General features: G+C 38.8%; 1 protein-coding gene across 1 annotated transcript in view; it reads right to left on the reverse strand.

Annotated features, from left to right (window-relative positions):
- The window catches only part of LOC150080692 (RNA exonuclease 4), a 120020-nt gene extending 112421 nt beyond the window's left edge, over window positions 1–7599 (reverse strand). Inside the window, exon 1 of the mRNA XM_090381218.1 lies at window positions 7442–7599. The gene's annotated coding sequence lies outside the window, so the exon portion shown is untranslated. The remainder of the gene's footprint in view (window positions 1–7441) is intronic.
- Between the last annotated feature and the right edge of the window lie 912 nt (window positions 7600–8511).

An 8511-nucleotide genomic window follows, 5' to 3' on the forward strand; every position in this document is an offset into this window, starting at 1 on the left:
GACAGGAGATGGAAAGGTCATCTGCATAAAGGTAAGTTTCTACGGTATTTGGAAGTTGTTTAGTGATAGAATCTATTCTTAGGGTGAAAAGATGGCACTCAGTACTGATCCCTGTGGAAAACCTTCTTCCTGAATGAAAGTTGCAGAGAAGGCAGCATGTTGGTATCGAACTTGAAACGATCTAGTGTGTAGAAAATGCTTTAGCCTTCTCTATATCTATGGAAACCATTACTAGATGTTCATGCTTAATAAAGGCATTACAAATGGCAAATTCAGCCTTAACCATAAGGTCCAAGCATGACCTGTTTTGACGAAAGCCATACTGACTATTGCTCATTAACTGTTCTGACTCAATGATCCAGACGAGTCTACAGTGGACAATTTTTTCAAGAATTTTGCTGAGGCAGCTTGAGAGGGATATTGGTCTATAGCTATGGGAATTGGTTGGATCTTTTCCACGTTTTAGGAATTTTTTTTTGATTTGGTAGTTGTTGGCACATCGGCTTCTGTGGCCATATTGCACCTCCCAAGGTTTTTGCAGTACTTTGATCCAAGCCTGAGGCGAGAATCGAACCCGCGACCTTTGGGTTGCCGGGCAGGTACTTTACCCACTTGGCTAGCCCGGTCGGCTGTTTTAGGAATGCCAAAACAGTAGAATGATGCCAAGAAGTTGGATAAACATTTTCTAGAAAAATTCGATTGTAAAAGAGCAGAAGGAGACGCACAGCTTTGTCATCAAGATGTTGTAGCATGACATAATAGATTCCATCTGGTCCAGCAGCACCATTGTGGGCTGTTCCGATAGCATGCAAGAGTTCGGAATATTGTAGGGGTTTGTTATACGGTAGAAGGAGGGCAGTTTAGAAGTTAATAGAGTGCTGGAAAGGTGGAGTATAAGCTGCTGCCGCTGAGATTTCAGCAAATGTGTTGCCCAAAGCATTTGCGATATCTAAAGGACTAGATAGATCTTGCCCATTACAGGACAGAATTGGTGAAGGTACGGTAGGAAACTTACCAGAAAGCTATCTAATTTTTTTCCATATTATTTTGGTGTCAGTGTTTTTGTTAATGCTTGATGCAAAATGGATCCAGGATTCTTTCTTGGCTTGCCTTTGTATGAAATGTGCTTTTGCCTTTGACTTCTTATAATTTATTAGATTGGGTGTTGTTGGATATTGCCGAAACAAACTCCAGGCTTTATTTTTTGCTTTTTTGGCTTTTGTGCGTTGCTCATTCCACCAAAAATTATAATGCTTACAAACCGAGGGATTTGATAGCGGTATTGTGTCTTTAGCCACATTTAGGAGATGTGACATGATGTATTCTGTCACATCATCGATAGGCTGGAGATTGATTTTTTTCTCATCAAAAGATATTGATGACTGGAATTTTGACCAGTTTGCCATGGCAAATTTCCATTTTCTGCAGGGTTGAGCTGGAGGAGCCTGTGCTATTAATAGGTTGCATACGATTGGGAAGTGATCACTACCCATTATATCATTTAAAACATACCACTCTATGATCGGGACCAGTAATGGAGAACAAATGGAGAGATCTATGGCTGAGGTATGTCCATTTGGGAGCTGAATGTGAGTGTGTATGCCAGTATTGAGTATGGTGAGGTTTACTGCCTCTATAACGCTCTCAATGAGACGATCTCTTCTATCTAATTTAGGATTGCCCCATAAGGGGTGGTGCCCATTGAAGTCCCCTAACATACAGAGAGGTGGAGGTATCTGTATAAGGAGATCTTCAAGATCTTTTAAACAGTAGGTGCGGTTTGGCTGTAAGTAGATTTATACTAATGTTATTTCAATATGGAGCGTTATACGCACAGCAACAGCTTCTATTTCAGTTTGGAGTGAAATATGTTTAGTTGGGATCTTTGAATTTATCAGGATTGCTACACCACAATGGACAGCATTTGTTGTATTACGATCTCTTCGATAAAGGCAATAGTTCCTTATCGAAGGAGAAATTTGCCAAGTTAAGTAGGTTTTCTGAAGACAAAGGGCAACTGGAGAAAATTGATTAATTAGATCTTGGATATAGTCTGTATTGCAACGAAAGCCTCTGCAGTTCCATGTAAAATACAAGGCATTATTTGTGTTTAGTTGATTGAGTCGATTCTGACTGCTTTTTGAAAGTGACTGGTTTATGGCATTCCAATTTCTGTTTGTCTTTTTTTTTGGAAGACTGGCCGATCAGTGTCCATTTCTTTTTCTTCTTCGGCATGGATTTCTAAAATAGGATCTTCCTGTATAGATGTGCCATCTGTATCCATGGTTGTGTCCTGAATATTTTTCACAGTATTTGTGTTTGTAATACACAGTATTTGTGTTTGTAATACAAGATGTGGTAGCAATCACTGGTGGAGGAGTTACCGCTGGTGTTGTCAGAGATATATTTGTCTGGTCTGAGAGTTTCGGTTGATGTCGCATACTTGGTTTTGCTCAGAAGACAGTTCTAGCCCAGTCAGAAATTTATTTGTTAGTGTGAACTGTGACATCTGTTTGAGTGGAAACTGTTTGGTATTTTTTTATTACATTAGCATACGTAATATTTTTATTTACAGCAGGTGCAACTAGTTTTCTTGCTTCTTGGTAACTGACTTTATTTTCCACCTTGTATTTTACAATTTTTTTTCTCAGTTTTCTTTTTCACAAGTTTTGGAATATGCAGGGTGGTCACCTTTGCAGTTCAGGCACATCATTTTTGTAGCCGAACAGTCGCTCTGATTGTGATCTGGAGACCCACAATTGGGGCAGACAGGAACTCCTCTGCATAGTTTGAGAGTGGCCATACTTTTGGCATTTATAGCATCTTAAAGGATGGGAATGTACAGGCGGATGCGGCAAAGTAAATAACCTGCTTTTACAGAGGCGGGTAAGTTGGGTGTATTGAACGTGAGAATAATATTTCTGGTGGGTATAAGTTCATTATCTTTTTTAGTCATTATACGTTTTGCTTGAATTACATTTTGTCCCTGCAGCTCTTGGGTAATTTCTTCCTCTGTGACATTTAGGTCCCAACTGGATATCAAACCCTTAGATGAATTTAGGGTTGCGTGGGGAGATATTTTTACTGGAATGCCAGCAAAGTTTGTGATCTGTAAAAGTTTCTCCGAATGTCTTTGGTTCGTAGTTTCCATTAATAGGTCTCCAGATTGCAGTCTCTTAACATTTTTGGGAGATCTTGCAATACCTTCCACATGTTTTTGAATTACGAATGAAGACAATTTGCTCATAGGTTGACTCGTGAGGGAGTGGATAATTAGAAATGATGGGCAGAGTTGCTCCATCTGAGCAGTCTTCTGTCTCTTTGGATCATTTCCTAAGTCGTGACTGGAGTGATGGTCAAGGTATGTTTCTGTTCTTGTACTTGAAGGCTCTAAGGGTGGATAATTATATTTATCCATGATGGCTCCTTTTGGCCCTGGGAGTTTCTCTTTACCACCCAGGTAACCAGCCCCACCACGTGGAGGCAGGAGCAGTGCCGCTTTGTGGCCAAGCATTGAGGTTAGTACAGTTAGTAAGGTATCTAAATTAAAGAAAAAGGTGCTTTCCTTTTTCTGGGCTCTCTTCTTATTCCTTTTAAGAAATTAGAGCTATTTAACAGAAATTTTTAATGAATGCGAGATAAAACAAGGGAAAACTCAGTCGCTGTGGAGAGAAAATGCTCTGTAAACGCACAATAATCGCTTGGCACCCGGGGCCTACTTGATTACAGACTAGCTTATATCTGCCATAGGCTTCTGCATCGCCTGATAATTTATATGCACCCAATGCATTTTTCTTCTCTGTCACGAGTCACATTAGTTCATTTGACAACCATTTAAGCCTAAACCTTGAAAAATATTTCTTAATAGGTATGACACTTTTAGTAGCTTCCACAATTAATTCTTTGAATGCTTCCCACTTAGAATTTGCTATTTGTAACATCATCGGTTGATCCCACTGTACAGAATTTAAAAACTGTCTGAGACCACTTTAGTCACCTTTATGGAACCAAAAACGCTTTCCTTTACCCATGATGGTAATTATATCTTTAAGTAAATCCCACATCAGTATACACTGTGATCACTGCCACCTAGTGGTTCCTTTATCTGCAAATTCTTAATACGCGAATGATCACTGCTGATAACCAGATCAAGAGTATTACCCTCTCTGGTTGCCTCTTGAACATGCTGCTGCATAAAACAATCATCCAATAAATCCACAAAAATCTTACTAGTGTGCGAATGACCAACTCACAAGTTCCAGTCAATATCTGGGATGTTAAAATCCCCCATTATAAGACATTCCGATTTACTAGACCACTCTATTTCTCTGTACAATTGTTCATTGTACTCATTCGAGTCATTAGGCCTATAACTCCTACTCTTATTTTTGCTTTCGCAGTGCTTATGTCACACCAAACTGACTCAACAGTGCATTGTTCATCTATATCAACTGGATGCATTTGTTTTGATTTTATGTTTTTCTTAATTAACAGTATAATACCTCCACCCTTCCTATCCTGTCTATCATTTCTGTACACATTGTACTCCCCAAATTCCAATTCTGCATTCCTAATATCTGTGTGACACCACATCTCTGATATCCCAACAATATCCGCCGACCGGGCTAGCCGAGTGGGTAAAGTACCTGCCCGGCAACCCAAAGGTCGCGGGTTCGATTCCCGCCTCGGGCTTGGATCAAAGTACTGCAAAAACCTTGGGAGGTGCAATATGGCCACAGAAGCCGATACGCCAACAACTACTAAAATCAAAAAAAAAATCACCAACAATATCCGCCTTTGATGTCTTGACCAACACCTCAAATTCATTTACTATACTTCTAGCATTGGTATACTTGCATGTATACATGCAAGGTGGCAAATTACGTTTAATATTGACAAATGGAAAGTATTACATATGAGAAGCAGTAACCTGAGAGTAACGTACCAACTCTGTCGTACTACACTGAGAGTGGTAGAGAATGGAAAGGACCTGGAGGTAATTGTGTAGGCAGATATGAAGTTTTCTGAGCAGTGCACACAGTCTGCAAGAGTAGTTCATGGTGTCTTGTCAATGATATACAGGAATTTTTTTAGCAGGGATAAGGTGAATATCCCCTTGTATAAGGCAATGGTCAGGCTACCTTGATTACTGTGTACAGGTCTGGAGGCCTCATTTTAAGAAGGATGTAGAGCTGTTGGAACGAGTACAGAGAAGGGCAACAAGATTAGTGAATGGAACGAGGGATTGCTCTTATGAAGAAAGGCTTAAGTTTTGCAAATTACAGTGTCTGGAGACTAGGCACTTGCGAGGTGATCTGATTGATGTGTATAAGACCTTGAATGGTTTGAGCATGCTCAATGCTGATGGGATTTTTCCTCTTGCTCAGAATAATCGCCTGAGAGGGTATAAATTCAAATTGAGGAAAGACAGTTTTGGACAGATGTGCGGAAGTTTGCTTTTAGCCAGTAGGTGGTCGACTGCTCAAACAAACTTCCATCTGTTGTTGTAGAAGTTGATAGCTTAAATAGATTCAAGGCAGAACTTGACAAACATTTGGAGTGAGTGGATGGGTGAAATAAGGGTGTTTTTTTTTTTTTTTTTTTGGCTGATGCTATATAAGCTTGCTTTCTTGCATCATGTGCCTTTGCTAATGTGTATTAATTAAGCTGTATACGTAAGTATAAATTTATTTTTATTTTGCTAACCTGTTGATAAAATTCATCCAATTTTCACGTATCATTTAAATGGTAATAAACGTTTGGTAATAAAGTGTAATTTTGTGTTTTATACCTTTATTTTTATTGCCTGAGGATAATATTCATCAATTTTTGCTTATTAGAATCAAAATTCAATTTGAAAATGTGATCACTATAACCAGCACTTACTGCAATTTGTCTATTTCCTTATCTACTTTTGATTTTTGGCAGGTGCAGCAAAATTCTGTGGCTTCCTTGCACTATATAGTTAATACTATCAGGGAAAAAAAAAAAAAACTATTGAAGCTAAAAGAGAGCAAGTTTCTTGAGTAGGCAGGCTGCATCCAGTTAAAGAGAATGCACAGGATAAAATATGTTATGATTGCTACTGAGTTCATCAGTAGACTGAGAAGTACAAATGTCTCACCCATAAGGGAAGAAGGCTAAGTCAGACTAGAGTAACTATAGACCAGTAATTTTGACTTCCGTAGTGGATAAGATAAGATAATGGAACTTTTGGTTAAGGATGCAACACAATTCAAATCATCGACAAGAATAAAGTCCCAAAAGGTCCACTACATATGTCTGTGAAGGGAAAATTGTGATTGACAAATTTGGTTAATTATTATGATAAAGTCAAAGCACCCTATCTCATGCAATTACCTTCAGACAGCATGTTGTGGAATTCAGGAACAAACTGTCTGTAAGATGACTGGGGCAGAGATTTTAGCAAAATTTAAGGAAAACATCTGATAGCAACATTTTTGATTATTAAAACTGAATTTTTTTTATTATTATTTATTTTTATTTGCTTTTCTGAAAGATGCTGAATAACTTTGCTACTGTGTGCTATTTTAATACTAATACTAAAAGTTTAATGGCAAATCATTCTTCTCTTTCTAGGTGATTCCCTTTTACTTCTTTCTCTCTCTCTTTTGCTTGGTACAGCATAAGCCTCAGACTTCCTTGTACTATATGGAATAATATGATTACTTCCCTAAACACCTCTCATTCAGCTTTTAACTTTATGAATTGGTTCATCCCCCCAAATAGAACATAAAAACGGCCTAAGAACATTATAATTGCTTTTTTGAATGAGATATCTTTTCATAGTAATACACTACGATCACTGTGGTGCCTTTACCAGATGATTCTTAATGCATCAACAAGGCACGAAGTAGCCGAGTGGTCAGGAGGTTGTTTGGTTTTTAGGAGCATTAGCAACTAAGGCCATATTGCTCGGGGATATGGGGTGGTCATTCCCTGACCTTTTCGCATCCTCCGTATTTGGTGGTCACGGGCTCGAACCCCGGTCTAATCAAGAAGCGTGTGCTACGCACTTCTGTTTCTGCCCACTTGGCTACAGAGGCGCCTGTGGTCAGGAGCAAGAACACAGTAGCACATGCTGAGCGGCCCGCGACTGCTAAATACGATTAACGATTGCATTCATGATTTACTGTAAACGCCTGTGACCTGGTAGTCCTACCGAAGTATAAACAAGAATCAAGGTGATTATCAGATCAAGGATATTGCTTTCACTTGTTGCCTAACATGTGGGTGAATACAGTCGGCCAGTAAAAACAGAAATTTTCGGCTACCAATCCACAAGTTCCAATCAATACAGTATTTGGAAAGCTAACCAAATATGGTTAGCTTTCCAAACCCAAGGTATGGTATTCTAATATACTGGCCCATTCTATATTGTATAACTACAATAGTAATTCGGCCTATTTAACAAACTTACCTTTTCTTGTATTGTACTCTTTTGCAATATTTATCGATAATTTCATTTTAATTTAATTTCTTGGCTTAACTTTCATGCTACGCACATTTCCATTTCTTACTTACGTACAACGTTTCATGAATTCAGAGTAGACTGTGAGTTGAATTAGCCACCAGATGATTTAGTGCTGTTTCAGATATGGCCGCTAGTCTTTTGATAGCGCTCTTTCCGAATGACATTCTTTCATACAATTAAAGATTAAGTTATTAGGGACTGAAAGTGCAGGAACGTTATCAAGTTGTAGCAGGGTGCTTGATGATTTTGTAATAACAGAGGAAAGTGGAAGAGAAATTGTTGAAGTTAAACATAAGAAAGGCACCTGGAGTGGATGGGATAAATCCAGTTATATTAAAGGAGGCGGCAAAGGAAGTACGCAAACCATTAGCCATAATTATGAGAGCATCCTTGGACTCATGAAAGGTCCCCACGCACTGGAAATGCGCAAATATATCCCCAATTCACAAAGGGTGACACGAATGATTACAGACCAGTTTAACTTCTGTTCCGGGTAAAATAATGGAGTCACTGGTTAAAGATACATTGCAGGATCATCTAGACAAGACTTCAGCAATAATATCCAATCGAATTTGTCTTGTCTGACAAATTTGATTGGATATTATGATGTGGTTACAGAGGAACTGGATGCAAAAAAATAATTTTTATATCATGTACTTGGATTTAAAGAAAGCTTTTGACACTGTTGCGCATGGAAGACTACTGTACAAATTGGAGCAGAATGGTATTAAGGGTAAGTTGCTACAATGGATAAAAGGATGGTTGAGTGGGAGAAGACAGAGGGTCGTAATCAATGGGCGCTGCTCTTCGTGGAATAATGTTATTCGTGGAGTTCCACAGGGTTCGGTATTGGGTCCACTGTTCTTTTGTATATTTATCAATGATATTGATGAAGGTATATCAGGCTTAGTGTCGAAGTTTGCAGATGATACAAAGGTTGGCAGGGTGGTTAATGACAGTAATGGCAGTGTGCTACTGCAACAGGATCTAGAAAATTTGGGAAGATGGGTTGAGAA

Source organism: Mastigoproctus giganteus, chromosome 9, assembly GCF_048544385.1.
Source record: "Mastigoproctus giganteus isolate SK-2022 chromosome 9, ASM4854438v1, whole genome shotgun sequence".
Classification (NCBI taxonomy): domain Eukaryota; kingdom Metazoa; phylum Arthropoda; class Arachnida; order Uropygi; family Thelyphonidae; genus Mastigoproctus; species Mastigoproctus giganteus.